At 43.3% G+C, this 7,905-nt stretch overlaps 1 long non-coding RNA gene across 1 annotated transcript; it reads right to left on the bottom strand.

The window, feature by feature from the left end:
• Positions 1-310: 310 nt before the first annotated feature.
• LOC105985216 lies at positions 311-7,670 on the bottom strand. The gene is made up of 3 exons (XR_001175042.1): positions 7,567-7,670; positions 7,387-7,483; positions 311-705 (listed from the first exon to the last, which is right to left on the bottom strand). It is a non-coding gene; the product is annotated as an uncharacterized LOC105985216 (long non-coding RNA).
• Between the last annotated feature and the right edge of the window lie 235 nt (positions 7,671-7,905).

Raw genomic sequence — 7,905 nt, 5'->3', positions numbered from 1 at the left:
AGCTGAGCAAGCAGAGCAGCTGGCGACTGCAGAACTGCGAACAGGTGCGAGTTAAAAGCCCAGTAGTATCCGCAAGAGTGGCAGGGAAAACAACTTGTAGATTCCATAATGTTTAGCATCTGGAGCGTACTATTTAATAGAATGAGGAAAACAAGTACAATTGAGATGTCTAGATACCATTTCAGACTGGATTTTTCCAGGGGAGAAGAAAAACAAGACTGAAGCATAAAATATGGTACAAGAGCTTCATGAGGGACTCCTGAAAGTATCTGAAGAAAGGAAGGGAAGACAAAGGGAGGGATAAGGAAGAAAAGGCAGCAGGAAAGGGAAGAGAAAGGAAAGGAAAAGAAAGAAGAAGGGGCAGAATTTAGCAGAAGTTGGTCCCTCAGGCCACCCAGTGAAGTGTCAGTCAACCATAGGTGAGCTGCGAAGCTGGACGGCACTTCTGAGCAGCACAGAGCTAGGGAAGGGGCCGGCATGGCCTACTCTGTGTCCCTCATTCATCGAACGAAGGCTGCCTTAGGTAGAGGGCAAGGCCTTTGACATGGCAATGCCTCTCAGCGCAGGAGGCTCTGAAGAAGCCTGGTGACCGGAGCTACCTGCCAGCGAGACCTACAGCTGGGGAACTGCATCTTTGAGTCGTGAAGTAGCGTCTGGGTTGGCAGGTCACAGATAATCTCTCTCCATTTTGAGCAGTTCAGAGGTCTGTGAAGATACATTTCAATAGTCAGACTGTAAATTTAAGTTTTGAGTTTGCACCGTGAAGTGAGTTTGTGAGTATGGAATTGACAGTAAATACTTGCTTTAAAAGAACCGTGTTGGAGATTAATTTGGAAATGATCGTTGAAAGGATCAGATGGAAAACTCGACTCAAATAAGAGGAAGCAAACAGGAAAATGGCATTCTCAGACCTCAGAAAGAGATTTCTGGAACTTATGAGGGTAATGCTTCTCCCTTTCACCACCATAGACCATATGTATCCTGGAGAAAAGACAAATAGTAGAGGTTAAAGAGTAAAAAAATGGTATTCAACAATGGTGGGACAACAACAAGGGAAGGGGTAACAATGATTGACGAGACATGGACTCATGGCCTTACTCATGTAACTGCAACCCCTCTGTACAGCATCTTTCCAATGAAGTAAAATTAAAAATTAAAAAAAAGCTAAGTAAGCAAAATAGCAAAGTAAGCCTAATGTCACAAGCAGCGGAGCACAGAGGCGTGTGTGACACGCGGCCGGAGCTCCCGACCTGGCACAAGGATGGGAAGGGCAGCTCGGGGTGGAGGAGATGGCGGTGGATATTCCGTCCAACCAGAGAGCAAAGGGTGCACCCAGAGGCTGGAGGGGGCCCTGTGGTCTCATATTCATCCCGTTTGCCTGTAAGTCAGAGTGTGATGATCAGCTTCCTGTTACTGGCATAAAAAATACCTGCAATGAGCAGTTTGCAAAGCAGGCAAGGTTTAGTTTGGCTCCTGGCTTCAGAGATTGCAGTCCAAGGTTATTTGACCCCATCATTTGGAACTCAGCGCAGTGGAGGAGCTGTGCTCGCTTCATTATGGTCCAGAAGCAGAGAGAGAGAGGAAATGCCACAGTCACAATATACCAAGTCCAAGGACACACGCCGGTGACCTGACTTCCTCCACCATGTCCTACCAACCAAAGCTTCCATCATCTCCCACTAGGCCCAAGCCTTGAACAAAGGATTCCTTGGAGGATACTTCTAAGCCATGGGGCGGGGTGGGAGGGTGGGGGGGGGTGAGGGGAAGACAAAGGAAGGGAAAAAAGATCAAGTAAAAAGGTACACATCTGGTCAGGCATACTATTGCTAACCACTAAAGACTGGAAGTTATAGTCTATTAACTTCAATATCATTTTAGAAACATTAATCAACATTAGAAAAGTATTTGAGAAAAATAGTGATAGAGTATTTGTGTGTTTTTTTAAGGATATGCCAAGTGCAGCACTGAGGGGATGGAAAGGCAGTGGGACTGAAGGAGTGGAGATCAGTCAGGCTCCTGAATTAGCCAGACTGGAGATGCTGACCCACCAGGATGCTGACCCTGAGAATTCTGGCAGGTGCCTATTTCCCAGGAGATGTCGTATCTTCCTAGAACAGAGCTATATTTACTTATGGCGAGTAATTAAATAAGAAATAGATCACCTTAATTCAATCCTGAGCTAAAGTGTTTAGTACCTTCACGAGGTCCGGTCTAATTAGAGTTCAGGAGTTCAGGAGTCTAATTAGAATCTTCTAGGATTGTAATCCTTCCACTAGGTTGGTTCTTATTGCTACTCAGTCTTTCAGCTATTATTTTATTTTATCTTATTTTTTGTAATATGTTTTTTATTGTGAAAATATGGTACAGAGGGGTTACAATTACATGAGCAAGGTAATGAGTACATTTCTTTTTTATATTTTATTTATTTTTATTGTGAAAATACTGTATAGAGGGGTTACAATTACATGGGCAAGATAATGAGTACATTTCTTATCAAGCATTGTAGCCTCCTCCTTTGTTTCCCCTTCCCATTTTCAGCTATTATTTTAGAATCAGAAGAGTCCATCAGGGAAAGGAAGTGAAACATAGACCCGTATCTCAGGGATCATGAGATTTCATATCTCAGGGACCATGAGAGCTCTAAATCTTTTGAACCCTTTATTTAAAATTATCCAGAGTATTTGTAGTAGTACTTTATGGAAAGATTGTTCCAACCAGCTAGTGTGCCATGGCTAGAATTGATAGTTTCCCTGTTGCTTTGCTGGACTCTTATGGATAGCCAGTGCCCGAGGGAGTGAGGAAAAGTGAAATGTCAGACACATAAGAAGACAGATTTGATGATAGTTGTTATTAATACACTGATAAAGAAGCATTCTTCTCCCGAGGAATTTAATAAATAGTCCAATCAATGCGTTTGCACACAAACACAAGAGACGGTTCTCAAGTGCGGGGTGCCAGTGGCCACGAACCCCTCAAAAGTATGAAAGGGAAGGAGCAGGGTGGTGGGGGCCTCGCTCAGCAGGCTCAAGGGCACAGACAGAAGAAATGATCAGGAAGGGTCACCTGTGCCCAGGGTAGAATGGAGGGAAGAACACACTAATGATATTTATAATATTAATACAAATACTAGTAAAATAATATTAATTAGGAGTTGGAGTTCAGGATACTTGATATTTGGAACTTGACTTTGGACATGACAACAAGAAGAAAGGTAATTTTTCTGAGAGTAAAAGAGTATGGGATGAATTTAAAATTTAAGAAAAAAATAATTAGGCTACAAATTTGTAGAGATAACTCCAGAGAGCGGAGCACAGAGGAATTAAAAGTGTCCTGGGCCAAACTTCCAGTTGCGTGTACCCCAGCGCTGCAGGGGGAGGAAGCAGAGGCCTGGGGCTCTGAAGGGACTGTAAAAACGGATACTGCCCAGACGGCAGAGGAAACAGTACAAAGAAAAAGGAAAAGATCTTCAGAGTAGGAACATATGGAGCCCCAGAAGCAGAAAGACACATCAGAGAGCAAAGGAGTGAGCACCAGAAGTATACACCAGGTACATCCGAAGGAAAAGGCAGATAGATGAGCAGCAACCAAGAAGCAAGTGTGGCAAAGCAATTCTACCTCTCCTGGTCCCCGGAGAGAAGAGAGTTGGGGAAAGGACTCACTTGGTAGAGTTGAGTGGACAGGTCTGCACCTGGGGATAGTCAGATTGATTTAACAGAATAAGGTTAAAGAAAACCTATGAAGAATACCTGAAGGCATGGTGGCTCACTCCTGTAATCCTAGCTACTCAGAAGACTGACAGGAAAGTACTTATCTCCAGTAAACTACTCAGAAAAAGCCAGAAGTGGGCTGTGGCTCAAGTGGTAGGGCACTCAAGCCTTGTACACAAAGAGGCTCAGGGATAAAGTCCAGGCCCAGAGTTCAAGTTCATAAAAAAAGAATACATGAGGATACACTTTGTTTCTGACTATGTAGAGTAAGAAAATATGACCTGTGACCAGGAGTGGTGTCAGTTAGTCAAATGAGACCCAGAAATCGCAGAGATGGTGAAATTAGTGAATGAGGACATCGAAACGACTTCTATAAATATGCCCCATATGTTCAAAGATGCACAGAAAAAGGCAAGCATGGTGAGGAGATAAATAAAAGATATTTTCAAAAGAAGCAAATGGAATTTCTAAAAATGAAAAAGACTGTATCTAAAAGTGAGAATTTAACTGGAGGGGTTAACAGTGGGCTGGCCGGAAAGGATTGTGTGATGTAGAGGACTGGAAGACAGAATGCTTCAATGTTCACTCCAGACAAAACTGCGGGAACAGGCAAGGGAGGGGAGAAAAGTTCCAGAGGTGCTGACTGCCGCAGGGCCTGCTGGGAAGCCTCAGGAGCAGGAACTCTGCCCAGACTTGGTAGGAGGGAGATGGGAGCCAAGAAGAAGGTTGTTGGGAAAGCTTCGTCCCTCGAGGATGTGGTGGATTTGACTACAAACTTGCTTATTTTCAAAAAGTTTTCAAAAAGATACTACAATTTGTTGAGTCTTTCCACGCACCATACTGTGCATGAGCCCCAGAAGTTACAAAGGTTTATAAGGTCAAAAGAGGTTGTAGTCTATGCAGGAAACAGGCTGCTGCAGGAAGCGTGCTAAGTACCATGATGGACACGTAGAGACACAGGAAGGGACCACTTTCAAGGTCAGCACAGCGCAGTCAGCTTGAGCAGCAATTCTGCTCACTTTTTGTGCCCATTTTGCCTGTCTTGTCTCACTCTCATATGGACCCTGGATTGAATATATCAGTGGTGTTAGTTAAAAGGCAGTACTGGAGCTAGGACTGAACTAGCCAGGGTTTCTACTTCCCTAGAGTATTATTTGAAATTTTGCAAGCAGTTTCTCTGGAAGTGTGGCCTTTAGGTCCTGGAAGATTGCTCATCACTGAAGCCTCATCTCTAGAGATCTTCCCAGAACAACACCTCTTTGTATCTGCCATGTCCTCGCTATACTTTTTCATAGTGTCATCAACAACACTTTGTCATGTCTTTCCTATTTGACTTTGAGAATTATGAAGAGAATGATTGTATTATTCAGTTTTTGTAAGCATAGTTCTATTTGTCATTTTTTTTTGTGTGTGTGTGTATAAGAAAATCCTTTTAATTTAAAATATATAACCCAGTGGGATTAATTAGCCCAATGGCCAATGATGGGCCACAAGCACGAGTATAATTTTTTCCAAGTCTAATATACAATTTTTGAGTTCTTAAAGAAGTGAATAATCTGTGATTTTAATCAATACCTGTGGACTGAATTGTTGAATGGCTCCACCAGTCTAGACTGGCTGTAAATATCCAGCATGCATTCCTGGTATGCAAAATATGACAGAGAATACAAGCTACAAACTTGAAACAAGTTTTCACCTACAGGAGTAGCTATATAAAAGGAGAGATCTTTAGGAGAGGTCTGTGCTAATAAGAAATCCAAAGGAGGCTTTTGATGACAAAGTTATACCCCAGGACTCAGGGACTGTCCCAGACAGGTAACGGTTTCCTTTGCCAGTGGGCAACTTTTTGTTTATTTTTTGAGTCAGTCATAGTAGATAGCCCCAGTTAGCCCAAACTCTATCTTCCTTACTCATTCTCTCAAGTGCTGGGATTACAGGCATGTACCACCACGTATAGCAACCGATTGACAGCCATCAATGGAGGCGGGACTGGTGGCATTTCACAGGTGATGTGGCTCCTGGAGTATTTTGGAAGTACTTTTTTTATTTCTATTAAGCTTTCCCCCTCCTTTCTAAGAGAAGAACATGTTGGACTTACGACTACACTTAGTACTAAGAGATACATTCACAAAAAGAACTCTTCTTTGTTCTCCCTTCACATACAAGGCTCAAGGCACGAGTCATAGAATAAAAGTAATGATTTCACAAGGATGGGACAGGGGGAGCAGGCAGAGCAACTGTCAGAAAATTTCAGATCCTGTGGGGAAATCAACGTTCCATTCTACACTGGTGATATTTTGCAATCTGTCAAGCATGCTGTCTTAATTTCTCAGGATGCTTCCTCCTACGTGAGGAGACCCGGCCTCCTTGCGCTGTCAGCTGGAAGGGTGGGGTGTGTGGGGGGACCAGTCCTGAGATTGAGAAACAAGACCCTCCCACTCCTCCCCGCTCCTCCCTGGGCTGAGTGTAGTGCAAAGGGTCAGGAGCGAAGAGGTGAGGTGTTTTTGTTCACCAGCTCACAGCTCCGTGACTCTTTGTGTTTGCACATTCATATTCATACACATTTACATATCCCTGATAGTAATTATTATAGAGTGATCTCAATAAATGATTGTCTGACCTTTTTCTCCTCCTTTAAATATCTGGTCGGTCTATTCCTAGCCTAAATAAGCAAAATTTAAAAGATCTTACATTATCTCCCTCGAAGAGCACCACTGCAAAAATTCTATACAGGGATGAAATTCATAGTTACTTTTATATCTCTGAGAAAAGCACTTCCTACTATGGCAAAAAGAAAACACACTTTTACCCAGTGAGCTCTTAATTGCTAGGCCGGTTTTTTTCTTCATGGAAAAACTATTCAGGGAGCAGAGGTTAACAGGAGGAATACGCAGTCATGATCTTTGTCTAGTAGTCCAAGTATGTTAAGTAGCAACAAATGACATAAATAATTCCCTCAAATTTGGGTCAAACCTCCGCCACCCACTAATCTTTCCCTTTGTGTAGTTCCCATTCCTATTCCAGAACCAAATTATATATGTAAGAGAATCTTGATCAGAGATACAAGGAAACATACAGAGTGGATAGTTTACAATCTCTTCACCTTTCTTTCTTTCTTTCTTTCTTTCTTTCTTTCTTTCTTTCTTTCTTTCTTTCTTTCTTTCTTTCTTTCTTTCTTTCTTTCTTTCCTTCTTTCTTTCTTTCTTTCTTTCTTTCTTTCCCTCCTTCCTTCCTTCCTTCTTTCTTTCTTTCTTTCTCCTCTTTCCCTTCCTCCCTCCTTCCATCCTTCCTTCCTTGCTTGCTTTGATGCATTTACCTTTATTTCTTTTTCTTTTTTTAAATTGTATTTCATTTTATTGTAAGGGTGATGTACAGAGGGGTCACAGTTTCACAGGTAAGGTAATAAGGACATTTCTTGTCAACCATTGTTACCCCTCCCTCATTTCCTCCCACCCCCCTCCCTCTCTCCTCCCCCCAAGTCGTAAGGTCCATTCCTAACCTGCTGTCCTCTATCGCTGTTGCATTAGTTCACACTTTGTCCTTTGTCTCACCGTTCCGTGATTCACCTTCCCTTCCTCAAATCAGATAAAAGTATATACAAGATACAGGGTACCAAAAAAAGGACAACAAAGGATAAACCAAAGGGAGGAAAAAAGAAAGAAAATGAAATTGTCTTCACCTTCTCTCTAGCAAGCACTCAGTCTCCAGCGCTGTCATCCCAGCTCTATGCATGGATTCCCCCGCCCAGCAGCGGCTTCCACGAGGCTCACTTTGAACTGCTTATGGGACAGTTTTCCCTGCTTATTCTCTGTCTCCAGAAAGAATGGGCGGACAAAGCAAAGCGGGGGTCCCACCTTACCCCCAGCTGGCGGAACTTGCTTGTGCTGCCTTTGCTGCTCTAGATGTTTACGGAGCCCGTGAGGTTCACGACTGGTGCGGGGAGCTGGGCCCGAGCTCCCGAGGAAGTGCTCTGAGCAGCTGGGTACTGAAAGGGAGAAGAAGGAAGTTGCGTGTATTGGAGGAGTGTGATTCAGGAGTCATGGGGGGGGGGGCCTTTCATCCCCACTGAAGAAATTCCTCAGTCGGCAGGTACAGATTTGAGGGGTGCTCTGGGTGAGAAAGTGACAACGGAAGTTAATAAGTAGAACAGCACAGAAAGGGCAGGAAAACAGTCAAGGTGATGGTCACTGGTTTAGCA

This window comes from Dipodomys ordii, unplaced genomic scaffold (genome assembly GCF_000151885.1).
Source record: "Dipodomys ordii isolate 6190 unplaced genomic scaffold, Dord_2.0 Scaffold27, whole genome shotgun sequence".
In the NCBI taxonomy this organism is placed as follows: Eukaryota; Metazoa; Chordata; class Mammalia; order Rodentia; family Heteromyidae; genus Dipodomys; species Dipodomys ordii.
The sequence above is the reverse complement of the archived record's forward strand: the minus strand, read 5'-3'. Positions and strand labels throughout refer to the sequence as shown.